At 40.4% G+C, this 15,655-nt stretch overlaps 1 pseudogene; it reads left to right on the top strand.

Moving 5' to 3' along the window:
• Positions 1-2,573: 2,573 nt before the first annotated feature.
• LOC142430530 (ATP synthase F(0) complex subunit C2, mitochondrial pseudogene) lies at positions 2,574-14,345 on the top strand (annotated as a pseudogene).
• The last annotated feature ends 1,310 nt before the right edge of the window (positions 14,346-15,655 follow it).

Raw genomic sequence — 15,655 nt, forward strand, 5'->3', positions numbered from 1 at the left:
CAGCACCCACAAAGCACAGGTCTTAGACCCAGGAAATGGTGCAGGTGGAGCTTCATACTGGATTCCAGTTGTGTCTGGAGATTCTTCTTTATCTCAGTCTCCCTCAGGGAATCAGTGCATCTCTGCACTCCTTTCTGAAACACTCACTCAGTCTCCCTATGATGATAGGATGACTTTGAACTTAGTTTCTTTTCTGTTTTCCCCTTGAATCGCCCCAAATTTCCCATGTAATTGGTAACTCCTACATCTAGGATGAATTCTCTTCACATCATTTGCTTCATCAAACACTTTATCCCTTGCTTTCAATACCCCTCCTGTATTCCCTCCTTCCTTGAGACAACAGTCCCTGCTGTGCAGAGGATCTCACTTTATTATCATTGTCTCTCTCTCTCTCTCTCTCTCTCTCTCTCTCTCTCTCTCTCTCTCTCTCTCTCTCTCTCTCTCTCTCTAAGAACTCATCACCAGTAGTCCAATCCTAGATCAAGTTACCTATCTCCATTCATCCAATTGGAGGTTTTCTTAATTCACAGTTCCTGTCTGCCCTTGTCCACCACAGACTAATTTGAGAGTTTTTTTCTCCAAAGGCTGTTTGTTGAACTTAGTCGTTGTGAGTATTGATACAAGGCTGGGAAAAGGGTAACAGACACCTTTTATGCTTAGTCACAATATGCCTCCACAGAACTCATTGCCCTTCCTTCCCTGTGTCCCCTTGTGCAATTGTTGTAAACATCCTGTTCTGTACAGGACACCCACAGGTTCTCTGCAAGTTCTGTGGGTGGCTATGCCTTGACAGATTATTGTGATCAGAATATCCTTTTCTAGCGACATGTCTGCGGACTGATTTTCCCTCAATTGGCACTATGGCTGCTGTAGTTATGATCGCGTCTTTCTGAGTCAGACACACACAGGGGGAAAGGCTGTGGGAACATAGACACAAACACCCATACAGGGAGAGGGCTGGGCTCAGGGGTCACTCAAAGCCCACAGACAACATGGCCCCTCGGTGGTAAAGTGCAGAGGAGCCTAAGAAGGATTAGTTAAATTAGGTACCTATTTCCCCCACCTGCACAGAAAATATCTCTGCTACAGACCTCCACATTCTTGTAGCTCAGTGTGTGTATGATCTTGTATGCACTTTATGTCTGTGTTTTTGTGTGTGCTACTACGCATGAACTACTATTTGCCTTGATATGTTATATTATGTGACAGAACTTGTAGTCTGGTCTGCATTTATTTCATTATTGTTATTCTAGTATATTTTAGTGTGTGTCTTTGGTTTTTTCTTAAGTAAATGCATGTGTATTTATTTATCTGAGAGAGTATTTAGGAAGGTTTGTTAGTTCTAATTTATGTTCTTTGTTCAGAGTATGCATATATATGTTAATATGGCTGTTAGAATACAAATGTCATTATGTGTTGCCTGCCAGTGTGTTTCCATTTTGCATGTATGTGATTATGTATTTTATAATATGTATGCATTAATATGTGTGTATTTTGCTACAGGTGTTTTATCTACTCAAACAGGAAGATTCTAGAAAAGACAGATAGGCACAGGGGTTGCAACCTTAGCCCCAAATATAAGAACAATTGTGAGACTGTCTCAGACTGGGCGATGTTTCATTCTGTTGTTGTATTTAGGATCTCTAGAAATCAGAACTGTCTCATCAGCTAACATCAGTATTTTATCCTATGTGTTCTCTGGGGACATGAATAAAGAAAGTTCCTTAGTGTTTTACAAATTTTTTTACAGTTCAGAATGAAAGCTGTGTCTACAATAATCTGTTTGATAACTCTGTGTTCCAGTTTTATTTTTTCTAATGACCACACTGGGAATTAACACATGTAATGCACAGCTCATGGGTAAACCACAGTTAATCCTCTCTGTGTGTGCACACCTGTGTGCCTCACACAACTGAACACACAGAGTTCTAATCCCTGTTTGACCAATCTACACAATCTCTCAAAATCCTGATCCTGGAGAGATCAGCTAGGTCTTCATTGGGTAATAGTATTAAGCAAACTGAAAGTAGAGTGTTCTCACCACAAATTATTTTCTAACAAGTAGAACACGGCCCATATATGGATGACATGGATGAGCACCAGCCAGGAAACCCCATGAGTATCTCCTCTGATGCTCCATTTGTTGACTTGAGCAAAAAAAGAGAATGTAAATGAGGATAGAAACAACTAAACCACTATTTTGTTGTAACTGAAGTGTGTGTGCTGGCGGTGTTGACAGAACTATCATGTCCAGTATGACAGACTATGGCCATGGAAACTACAAACACTAATGACCCCTTTTGCTGTGACCCCATACGCATTATCAGCAACATGCTACCATTTGTGTAAGTCATTCAAGTAACCTGTTCCCAGGTGACAGCAGGATTGGGTCCTTTTTTTTATATCAGAGTCAACTATTTCTGAAATCAATTACCTCAGTTTCTACCTAATGAAACTAGAAAAACATAAGTCTGTCATATAATAGATCAGTAGAGGAAAATCATGAATAGAGACAAATAAAAAATAGCATGAGTACAATAAATAAGTCATTTCAAGGAAAACTGTTCGAGAAGATGAAGCAAAGTGATGAATATCTGGTTTTCCTGACCATAGCAAAAGAAGGAAAACTGGAATTTCGTGACCAGAAACCAGAGGAGACACCATTGTGCGTGTTTTCTGAACATGCTCTATGAACAACTGCATGTCCACAGTTTTAAAACAACAGTGAAATGTGGAAATTCCTTGGAAGGCAAGAAACCCAATAATATTCCTAAACAAGAAATGGATAATAAAGCCGTCCCCTGTCGTCGTGTGTATTCACACCTTTAGTGGGACTAGAGGGGATGCATTATGAGCTACAATATCACAAAGGTTGTTGTATGTAATGTAAAGTTTATAAGTCGAAAACTACTTTTTTATATGTTGACAATATATAGCAATTAAAGCAATGCTTGATAAAGAACCTCTTTAAGAGCTCTGTTTTCCTGTGAGAGTGCTTGTATTTCTCTGAGTCTGAGGGAGAACTCCTGCCCATATTTTCTACTCCTCTGCTTCTAAATATCAGAGGACATGCAAATGCAGCTCTCTGCCTGCTCATAAACCTGCCACAGCCCCTGATATGGGAGATCTCAGAGGACAGTTCTAGTCTCTGGGATCTCTGCTGTTTCCATTTGTGCCCAGGAGCTGGTCCAAAGGAAACGTCATGAATTTTGTACCAACCTTGGCTTTTATTTTGGCCATTTTACATGTTAATCATTGTAGACCATGCTGTGTATGTATGTAATTTTGAGTGCCTTAGTTTGTATGTGTTCCGCCTAATGACATTGCCTTTGTGTTTGTAGGTGCCCAGTGTGAGGTGCAGCTGTTGGAGTCTGGGGGTGGTCTGAGAAAGCCTGGGGGGCCTCTGAGACTCTCCTGTGCAGCCTCTGGGTTCACCTTCAGTGATTATTACATGGGTTGGATCCGCCAGGCTCCAGGGAAGGGCCTGCTGTGGGTCGCAAGCATTAGTGAGGCTGGTGGTAGCACATACTACACAGACTCCGTAAAGGGCCGATTCACCATCTCCCGAGACAACTCCAAAAACACTCTCTATCTTCAAATGGACAGCCTGAAATCCGAGGACTCGGCCACATATTACTGTGCAAGAGACACAGTGAGGGGAAGTCAGTGAGAGCCCAGACACAAACCTCCCATGCAGGGTTGAGACTGGACTCCAGGGGACGCTGAGAACCCACAGAGAGCAGAACTCAGAGCCAAGAGCAGGTTCACCTGAAGCTTCAAGGCTGGTTTCCTGTGGTGATCTGCGGATTCTTCTCATCTCAGTTACCCTAGGGAATCACTCTAACTTAAAAATAACAATTTTGAGCCTACTTTTGATTTCTGTGAATTCAACAGTTATATTTAAACGGGAGAATATAGTTTGTCTATAGTAACAAACACCCTTGCCTTAAGGATAGGAAATGTCTCTGTCACGGAACACTTCATCAGAGTTCGGATGACACTCAGTAAACCCTCTCTGATCAGCCTCACGGTGAAGGTAAAGGGAGCTACTCAGTGTTGGATGACTGGCTGAACGTTTGACAGTATCTTCTTCCATCACGCTTTGTGAGGACAACCACTTGGTCAAAATCTAGCCGGTCAGCCTATTTTTATTGAATTGCTTTTTCAAACGACACACATTTTTGGTTTTGTTGTTTAATATGGTTGTTTTCCTAACCATGGTGTCCTGGTATTTATTTTGTTATTTCTTTAATCCCATCTGCAAATCATAAACTCACCAATTGTCTTTTATTACCTTGATGCTAATATTTTGTATCTGTCTATCCTCCAGAACCTTTAGACCATGATGTTCAAGACAGACACTAACTTGTCTGTGCAAATTCAGGATTCAGGGAGATCTCTGTGGCCGAATGGCATCATTCAGTTCTTCATGTCACATGTTGTATCTTCACCTTCTCAGTCCTACAGAATGTGAGCCACTGTTTCTGCTTTCACCCACAGTTCCACTTCTGTCCTGTTAATATCCTCACCCTATTTCTGGTGGCTTCGCTACGAGTTTACTGTATGATATCAGTAACATTTATATTATCTAGTGACACACAACCTTAGGTCAGGAATTTCTGATATTTCAGCACAGCATTCCATACAAGAATGAAGATTAGGTGTGAATAACATTATTAATGATGGTTTTCTGGATAAACAATAACTTCCCGTGTCAAAAGTAAACTGCCTTAGGGTCACACATTCTCTGTCCACACTGCAATGACTCTTGAGTAGACCTAGCAGTGTATTGTCAATGAAAAGCTCTCCTTGTGTAGTGACTCACAAAAGCCTTTCCTGTTTACAGCACACATTGAATGGGAGCCACTTAGGGCTGAATTTAATGATATTGCTAGATTTAGCTGATCTTCAAATTTTTGAATATGTAACAACATTTCCATAATCTAATGCAAAAAATACGTATCTGACAATTTAAATGTCCTAGGATTTTCTCTGTGTCTTATAAATATATAACTCCTTGAGAGTAGAGGATCACTGCCTTTATTATCAAACTCATTCTCAGTCCACACCATGTCTCCCCCCTCAACGATCTTCCTCATCACTTTCTGTGGCCTGGAAAAACTGGACCTTGGTCTTGGTGAGCAGAGAAGTCATGGACAGACCTGTGCTCTCTGAAGAAACAGTCAACATTCTCATTCCAGATGAACCCCGTTTTAACTTTATTACAAAACTTCTATTACATGCAAATCTCCACATAGTCCATCAGATAGTCTCATAATATATTACTTAGATTACATCTAACTAAATCCGGATCATAAACACACCTAGGAATCACGGATTTCGTTCCCAAGAATATTTAGGTTTCTTCCTTTTCTTGGGGGAAATGGTCTGAAGTGAGTGGCTCAGGGATTGATACATGAAGGTTTGTGACTCACCTTTTCTGTCTCTAGATTCTCTGAAATCAGCCGTGGGTTGGTATGCTATGGAGTGGTGAGAGCACAGACTATGCTCCTACTCTGATGTCTTGAGTACATGTCACCAGTGAGCCCTTTCATTGTCAAATCCATTTAACGCTGACCTCCATTGCTTCCCTGGCCATTACCATGTACATATCACAGTGAAACGAGGTGAGGGGAAGTCAGAGTGATTCCAGGAGTCCAGTTAAATGAAGGGGTCTGAGCTGCACTGAGCTCCATTATCTTCTTTCCTGTGGATTCTTTGTTTTCCTTTAACATGTTTTACATTATTTTCTAAAAATATTATTTATTTTTCTATTAGAATTGTCTCAAAAAATAAAATAAATTCCTTGTGATGTTTTTCTTTTTATTGGTCACCTTCTTTGTGTCTTTTCTTGAAATACTATTTATAACACATTCATTGACATTTTCCTTTAGATCTTTTAATATAATCATTACATTTAGTTTGAGTTTCATATGTAACTCTCTAGTATCCATTTCTGTGTCAAGGATGAATCCGATGTTGATGTTGTATCAATAATGTCTATTTTCTTACTCTTGTGTTACCCATCACTTTTTGTGGATAGATGAATATGTTCAATGGGACCATCCATATCAGCATATTGTGTATATATGATGCTTTCCCTTGTGGAATTAGTATGACCTAACTGCTGCTAGACTTTGATTGTCGTGGTTTATGAAAATATAGAGAGAGCTCCATTACTAATTAACTATATACAATGTTATGTTAAAGTTATGTTTTCCTAAAACTACTCAAGTTCTCAAATTTCTCTACCAGCCTCTTTTTTAGTTTTATGTTTGGTTTTGTCTTCACTTGCACCCTCCCTAGAGAGTATCTTGATTTTTAACTTCCCTGATGCCCCTTGCTTTTATTTTTACTTGCTTTTTTACTTGCCAATGGTAACAGTTGTGGCAGTGTTTGGGCCACAGGGCATTTCTCCGCTCTTTTGACTGAGCCTCTTTCCTAGGCAGGCATCCTGAACCTGGATCTGAGATACGATTCCTCATGGTTTCTTTCCTACTGCAAAGGTTTTACTGGTCTGGAAGCTATACCTTCCCTTTCCTTTTTCCCTTCCTGAAAAAGATTTTCAGCTACAAATTTTTATGTTCCTCCCCTTCAGATTGAAGGCTTCATACATAAACAAACTGACTAGAGTTGCTTCTGGACATAATTTCAGATTTGTTCTGGCCTTTGCCAGTTGAATTTATACCTAGGCTTTCAGCGATTTTGTTCGGCTAAGGGTCAGGCGAGGTAAGTTTGGTTGCATATTGTCAGCTAGTACTCTCCTGCTACCCTAGCCACCATCAAGGGATAAGACTTTTGTTTATTATCTACATCTTAAGGGAATGTTCTGCATTAAAACAAGTACTTTCATAAGTCTGTGCTTCTGGGTGATCCTACTCACTTTTACACAAGAAACTTTAGAGTATTAAATATTTTAGGAAAACCTTTATGCACTTTAAATGTTATCCAAGACATCTACTCTAGCAAAGTTAAGCCTTTTGTCTTTTTCTGTCCTAATGGGAACTCGCTCACTAAAAATGTGATATTTATTGTTATTTTTAATATTACTAATTTTATAATTGTGTTGAAGAAAAGTTTGCCGTATGATCATGATTGTTACTGTGATTTCTAATAATAAGAATGGGAATTTTTTTCCTCCTCTCCTTTTCATTTCAACCCAAATAGTAGCTTTTGGTATAAAAAACAGAAACGAGAAATGTTGAAGGCCATTAAGACTCGGCCTTGAAATGTCTGAGAATTCTCATGACCTATGAGTCAGTGTTTGCTGGTTTCTTCTGTGACTTAATGTTTTAAACATACTGTTAAGAACAAAAACAAGGAGGTATGAAAGTTCTGCAAAGAACAGGTTGTTTAATTTTTTTCAAGGATATCTGGCTTGGCTGAAGATAGAGTAGCTATGTGTATCAAATGTGCTTGCTTATCAATGAAATAATTAATCCCGAGTTGTTTCTGCATGGATAAAAGGACCATGTAACATATATTCGGAGTTTCATTATTCACTGTTACATTCCGAATATTTTCTGTCTTTCTTTTTTCCTTAATCCTCACTCCCATTTTCAGGACTGTTGAACTCATTGACTGGCTCCAACAAGAGTGGCGCCCAAAACATGGACACTGAAAATGGGGGACAAAGTAAAGGACACCGAAGATTACAAAGGTGTACACAAAGAGATTGGTGGTGCCGTGAGGAGCTATTGGGAGAAAAATGGGGCAAGGAAATAGCAAACAGAGTTTCGTAAATATGTTAAAAGCTAGAGGAACAAATGTAAGCTATCAAAGAGTAGAGAAGTTTTTAGATTTTGTGTTTAAAGTATGTCCTTGGTTTCCTGAGGATGGGACTGTAAATATTGAAACTTGGCAAAAAGGAGGGAAACAGTTAAAAGATCATTATACCACTAATGGACCTAGTAAGGTTCCCATAGACACGTTTAGCTCATGAAATTTAGTTAGGGATAGCCTGGACCCTAGGCATGAGGGACTCTGACCTGAAAACAACCCATTTGCATGCGCAAGCAAAAGTGAATGTAAACTTCCTTCTAAGCCTCTGCTTCCTCCCCTTCCATCACTGAAGCCACTGAAAACTAACCTTGAGGGCTTTTAAAGCAAGGAGAAGGAATCCCTTGATCTTGGAGATGTGAAGCAGTTAGAAGATGAGGCAGCACATTATCTTGATGAGGACTTAGGAATTTTTGCCATCTTGAAGGCGCCTCAACCTGAGAATCATAAGCCGGTGCAAAAGATTCAGGAGTCCTGCCCGGATGAAACAAAGGTGGTAGGCTGGGAGGAAGCTTATACATCATTAGCAGCAAAAGTGAGGGAGATGTGACTCAAGTTAATAGAAAAGCACTCTCCGATAGAGTCCCAGGAATGGGTGTCAAAATTTACTGGGGCCAAGTTATTTTAGAGACCTCAGAGTGTATTCTGCGAAAAGAATGCTTTGCTAGAAGACTTGCCAGTTCTAGCCTCGTCTGTGACTAGGGTTCCAGGAAAGGATCTATGCTTAGTGCTGCCATACATGCTGCAGCAGAACAAGGAGAGGATGAAGGGGAGTTCAGTATGCTGTTCCCTGCGATTGAGCATCAGGATTACCAGGGTAATCTGGTTAGAGATCATACTCCAATTCCTTTCAAACAGCTAAAAGAACTCAAGGTTGCTTGTGCCCAATATGTCCCGACCACCCCTTTTACTAAATCTTTATTAGATACAATTTCCGTTGTGGTGCTTTCCCCCACATAATGGAAACAATTGGTTTTCGAAAATGCAAATACTGCTTGTCAGGCAGCGCTGAGACATTTTAGAAAAAAGGGCAACCTGTCCAATGATATTAGACTGTGTTCGGACATTGGACCTTCCTTTAGTCAGGGGCTTGCTATAGCAGCTGCTTTGCAAGGAAAAACAGTAAAGGAGGGTTAATGATACCATGGAACTTATGGGAGCCCTGCAGTCTGGGCTCCCTTCCCCCCTACTATTCCAGCCAATACATATAGGATCATTTTAGACTTAAACGATTGTTTTTATACCATACCCTTGGATCCAAATGATTGTAAAAGATTTGCCTTTGGTGTTCCTTCCACCAACTTCAAAGAACCTATGAAGATATATCATTGGCTTGTTTTGCCTCAAGGCATGGCCCCAACCCGGTATTAATTTGGGCATGAGGGCATGTTTGTGTTTTTCAGCAGATTGCTGATGGAGCATGGTGGCTGCCAAAACGGTTGGTGCGGTTTGCAAACCATGCAGATGGTAATTTGCCTCAGAGTGCTTCTGGGAGCATCTCACAACTGGGCTTATGTTCTTGATCCACCCCTCATACATCCTGCTGTCTGGGAAGGTACGGAAATCATGGTGTGGGTCAATAATTCACGCCCTCCCTGTACAAAGTGAAGGAAATGTAATCTAATCTACTCCGCAGTCTTTTTCCCCTTGTAGACTAGAGACTCAAAAGCATAATAAAAACATGTTGTGGAGATCATGTGTCATGGACAAGCCCATCCGATACAACATCCCAAAAGAGAAATATAACATCAATTGGTCCAGCAACCAGGACAATAACTACACACACACACACACACACACACACACACACACACACACACACACACACACATATATATACACTGCCAAATGGGAAAAGGGGCTGTCTGAAGGACTTTTGTGGTCAGACTCGGGTTTTCCACAAACTCAATGGTGGAAAATAGGGGCTTCTTTGGGGGACATGAAGCTTATGGGCCATTCCTCCAGACCGCAGGGAAACGTTACTACCTGCATACCATTGCCTTATGTACTTTGGGCAGGGAATATTCCTATATATCATGGTGATTCTAAGTTTAACATGTCTTGTAATTGTAATTTGTCTAATTGTATTACCTGGACCCCTGAAGGTATTTTCATCACCATTTTGTATCAACCTTCTTTTTTATGCTGCCAGTGAATATTACTGGGCCTTGGTATTCAGAAAGAGGGTTACAGGTATTAGAAGAGATTGAAAAAGCATTAACCAGACCTAAGCGCTTTGTAGGTTTGCTTATAGCAATTATTTTAGCTATATTAAGTTTAGTTGCTACTGCGACTACTGCAGCAATTGTACTTTCACAAGACATACAAACTGCCCATTTTGTAAATGAATTATCCAAAAATGTGACTAATGTGTTGTGTACTCAAGAAGTTAAGAGACGGGAAGTTAGAACAAAAAGTAAATGCTGCTCATGACATGGTCTTGTATTTAGGAAATGAGGTGCAGGGGCTTAAGGCCAGGTCTAGTCTACAGTGCCATGCTGTATATACATGGATCTGTGTGACACCTAAACAGTACAACATCAGTCAGCATTGCTGGATTAAAGTGAAGGATCATCCTCAAGGTATTTGGCACAGTGCTAATGAGTCTTTAGATTTAATACAACACCATCAAGAATAATAGCCATACAAGATGCTAAGTCTCTTGATTTTGATGCCACTAAGGTTGCTGAGGATTGGCTTCAGCATTTTTGAGATGCTTTCCCTTCATTAGGAAATCTCGGAGGCCTAACTCACATGCTTATGTCTCTAGTCACAGTGGGAGTGTGTGTATATTTGATCTTCTGCATACTCCCTATGATACTGTGCAAGGTTATGGTTGAATTACTAGCCTTAGGAACAAAGCTTCATAAAGGGCACCTGCTCACTGTGCCCTCTCCCCAAACAGGGGTGTAAGGCAGAGGCTGGTTATTCAGAGACGGGTAAGATCAAGTGTGAGTCTCCCAACCTAAGACAAGTCATATTTGCCTGGAGGACTGTGACTGATGATAGGTAAGGGCTTTTTCAGGATTGACAACTTAAGACAGGCACAATCATCTGCCGACATTTTGTGTAAAGACGTCTTCAGTAAATAAAAAGGGGGGGGATGTTGGCGTACATTGAAACTGCTGAGAATTCTCATGACCTATGTGTCAGTGTTTGCTGATTTCTTCTGTGGCTTAATGTTTTGAACAGACTGTTAAAAACAAAAACAAGGAGGTATGAAAGTTCTGGGTAAACAGGTTGTTTAATTTTCTCAAGGATGTCTGGCTTGACAGAAGATAGAGTTGCTATGTGTATCAAATGTGCTTGCTTACCAATGAGATAATTAACCCCGGGTTGTTTATACATGGATAAAAGGAGTATGTAACATAAATTCAGAGCTTCAGTATTCACTGTTGCCCTTACAATACTTTCTGTCTCACTTTTTTCCTTAATCCTCACTACCCCTTTCAGAACTGGTCAACTCGTCGGCTGGCTCCGACAGAGAAGCAACCTAAATGTCTGGAAAGAGATAAATAAATTGCGGTATACACGTGTTCCTGCTCTAAGATGTTGAGCATTAAAGTCAATTCATGCTAGCTAGATATAAACTTATGGGTTTATTTCCATATAAATGAAATAAATTGAGTGAAATAAGCTAAGCAAATGAGCATACATACTGTCTTAGATCATCTATTTATAAATCCCTTATTGTGTATGCAGTAATAAGAACAGGACTGTATTCTGTGTAACACAATCACGTAACAAGAAATCATTAACAATTCCTATTCCCATTGAATCCTTCTAGGATACCATTTACGTGTACAGTGGGACCATGAGCATTCTGGAAATATCCAGCCATAATTGCCACTCAATAATAGGAAGATATCCAAAGAGAACCCCCCCCCCATTCTGCTAATAAAATCCACACCATTCCCAACCATACAGCTCTGGGAGAAGAGCCTCAGTATCATAGTCCCTAGGTATCCCCATTCAGTAGTTTGTATGAACACAGAGTCATCTTGGAGTCTGTATTAAGCTGGGGTTTCCGGGCATCTATTTAACAAGTAATTTTATTGAGAGCTAGTGTGAGTGAATGGGCAGAAGTAGGAGACTGGAAATGTGTATAGTCTTAATGACCACCATATACTGTGTTTTCAAGTGTCAAAACTAATGTGCAACTGGTTGAGTCTGATGGGGACTTGAGGGAGCATAAAAATGTCTTTGTAATTCTCTTGTACAATCTCTGGATTCACTTTTAGTAGCACTGCCATGACTTGTATCAGCTATGCTCCAGGCCTACAGAGAGTCTCATATATTAATACTGTTCCTATCACATATTAAACAGATTCCGTGAAGGCTGGCTGGTGTACTATCTCCAGAAACATTGCCAACAATACACTGTATCAGCGAATGGACGGTCTAAAAGTCAATCACATGTCCATGTATTATGGTGGGGAAGACACACTGAGGGAAATCAATGTGAGTACAGATACGAACCACCCATGCAGGGAGGGAGCTGTGTTGCAGGGCACTGTAAGTTCCTGAAAAGAAGGAAGAATTCTTGAGCAGTTGGAGGGGGAGTTTCAAGTCTGTTTCTAATTTCAATCCAGGGTTCTTCATTTCAGTTTCCCACTTAGAATCTATATATTTTTATGCTTCAGTGCTTCCCCCTTTAATATCTGAATGCAAAGTTGTAAAAAGAGAAAACATGCTCTTGGAGAGACAAACAAATGATGTTGTTTCATAGGGAGTGTATATAACTTTGCCAGAGGTGATCAGCATATGTTTTCGGAAGGTCAGTGTGTTATTCCTAGTGGACTAAAGAAACAAATTCATAGACAATCCTATGTGTATGGAAAGAGCTTTATATAAAGAGCAATTGAAAATTGAGGAAAAATACCAGCCCATTCCAGATCAAGCCCATAAATCCGATATCAACTCATATGTCTGATCCCAGTCTGTAGATTCTTCTTCAGACTCATGCAATACATGCAACAACGCTGAGTGCAGGATGTTCACAGGCTTGTGTGTGGAAAATCTTATGGATCCAGTGGCATTGGAAGCATCTTAGCACTGGCAAGCTTCTTCTCCACATGGCTCCCCCAGCTCCAAGGCTCTGGCTGACATTTGCATAGTTCAATGTGACTTGTCAACAGGAATGCCTAGCAGATAGAGTGTGTCCGGCCTCCAGTGAGCTATTTATCTCCTTCACACATTCGAATGAGGTCATTAAGCTGTGACCTGATTGACAGGTTAGATTGCATTCCTTTGCAAGTTGACAGGAGATCATGCAACTGCCACATGATCTTACAGGTAGACTCCGTGGAGTCTCTGGGTGGTGCTAACTGTTACGACTCAACTAATGGCTGTAAAGTTGGTGGTTTGAAACTTGGTGTCATTTATTCAAGTACAATATATTGAAAAAAGTTGCTTTTCACCCTGAGTAAAATTCTGTTGACACTGATCAGTTCCAACTCATAGTAATCCTGTAGGACAAACTAGAACTGCTCCTATAATATTTCCAAGCCTGTATTTCCTTATGAGATTATTCTACCACAAATTTCTCCCACAGAGCAGTTGGTGGGTCTGAGTGGTAGACTTTTATTTTAACAGCTGGGCAAGTCACCACTGTGCAACCAGGGTACCTAGTTCTATCCTATCCATCCAGATGAAATTTTAAAAATATTATATCCTGTCAGACAATCATTATGGCTTAGAATTAAGTATCTCAGGAAGCCTTGCTCTTTTTCTTCCAGACTTTTCCCCTAGATAAAGGGTCAGCTAATTTAGTTTTACAAAAAGTCCTAAAAACCATAATTTATGATTCCATTGGTCATATAGTCTTGGAGACAATTATTCCACCCTCTTGATTGAGTGTGAAAACATCAGACAGTAGAGAAGGCATAGGTGTGTGTTAATAGAATTTTATTAACAAAGTCAGACACTGGGCCATGAGCCTGTTAGCCAAAGCACTACACTGAAGGTCTGTGTAAGTAACAGATGATCTTGTGTGTTTTTTAAAAAGCAAATCCGTTTTATTAGAATTTCATGCACATATGATACAATTCAATAATCAATCATATCAAGAAGAGGCACACAACTGTCTGTCTTCTCTGCACTAGGAGCAGCTCCCCTTACACTGATCCTCATCTCCTAAAAATGTATGCCTACACAAGTTTGTCGCCACCCTTTCCCTGGTCAGGAGCACCTCCCTGTTGTTGACCGGGTCATTGTCTGTGTTGGTGCAGAACCAGCCAGAGACACTGACAGATGAGCACTTCAGCAGCTTGACAGCCCCATGTTCTCTGTCTTCCCTGGCCTCTAGACAGATTTTCTAAACCAGCACCATCTCACGGGACATTGGCACAGCCGCCAAGTTCATTGGGGCTGGGGCTGCCACAGTTGGAGTGGCGGCCTCTGGAGACGGCACTGGGACTGGGTTTGGGAGCCTCATCCTGGGTTATGCCAGGAATCCTTCTCTGAAGCAGCAGCTCTTCTCTTGCACCATCCTGGGATTTGCCTTCTCAGAGGCCATGGGGCTTTTCTGCCTGATGGTGGCCTTCCTCATCCTCTTTGCTATGTGAAGGAGCCATATCCACCCCCCAACAGTTCTCTGTCCCACGTCTGTCTTCCAAATACGTTCCTTTCCCTGCACCACCCCAGCCAGCCTGGGGAAAGTTTTTGGCTCGGGGTTTGACAGAGGGAAGACAAATAAAAACTATATTAATAAAGAGGTTTATTGGCCAAAAAAGAGGCATACAATCATTGTCACTACAGATTCAAAAAATGTTTCTTCTTATTTGCACTCATTGTTATTCATATCATTACATTTTTAATTGGGCAAGATATACATAACAAAACATTCCCCAATTCAACAATTATTAAATGTATAATTCAGTACCTTTAATTATACTCTGCATATACTACTTTTACAACCATTATTGATATCCTTTTCCAAATTCTCCCGACACCATTAATATAAACCAAATGCCCCCTAAGCAACAACCCTTTCTCTTTCACCCATGGTAACCATTGGCCAAGCTTTGTTTCTTTATTTAATGTAGGGGTTTTTAATATAATATTCACATATCATACACTTACATAGTGAAATTGCTTTTTAAAAGAGTTGTAAGTATATATATCTTTATACACATATGTATCATCATAACAAATCCTTATTTTCCCTCTCCCTCCTGCATTCATTGTTTATTCCCCAATGCCCTCACCCTCCTGAGTCCTCTACTCCCCTTGTGCCCCAGACCATTGCATCAGTTATTGTCACTATGCATCCACTCCGTCTGTGCTTCACAAATTTGGAAACCCAATAGAAACAATAAAACACATAAATGAAATAAAACAGCAAGAAGAAAATAGTAATATAAAAATGAAAATAAAGAGTAAGAAAGAAGAGGTCACCCTTTTAAAGTTCAGAGAAAAATAATATGTTGTGGAACAAGTGAAAAATATTTGACCCTAGAGAAATTTCAGGTTGGGTCAAGAGGTAGGTCAACTGCCCAAGTATCATATTATGCCATGGTCTGATCCACCATGATCAAGTTCACAATTAACTCTGTCTGATAGTAAAGCTTTTCAAGGGGATCTGCCAAAGGCTTAATATGACTAGATATTCTCCAGATGGACTTTGAGTTCCCACTGTCCACTTAGCCTTCAACAAATTAGGAGGTTAACAACTGGAGCTCTGAAACTTTTCCCTTCATCATATTTGGATTTTGTTGTCACTAACTTTGGATCACACAGGCTGATGTGCTTCTTCAGTGTGGACTTACTTGATGCCTCGTGAGATGGCTGCTTGTTTGAAGACAAAACTTTTAGTCCCAAGACAATGGATAGCCTCGCGCCATTTGCTTTCTTCACCACAATTTGCTCTAATGCC

The sequence above is a fragment of the Tenrec ecaudatus genome, chromosome 17 (genome assembly GCF_050624435.1).
Source record: "Tenrec ecaudatus isolate mTenEca1 chromosome 17, mTenEca1.hap1, whole genome shotgun sequence".
NCBI lineage: Eukaryota > Metazoa > Chordata > Mammalia > Afrosoricida > Tenrecidae > Tenrec > Tenrec ecaudatus.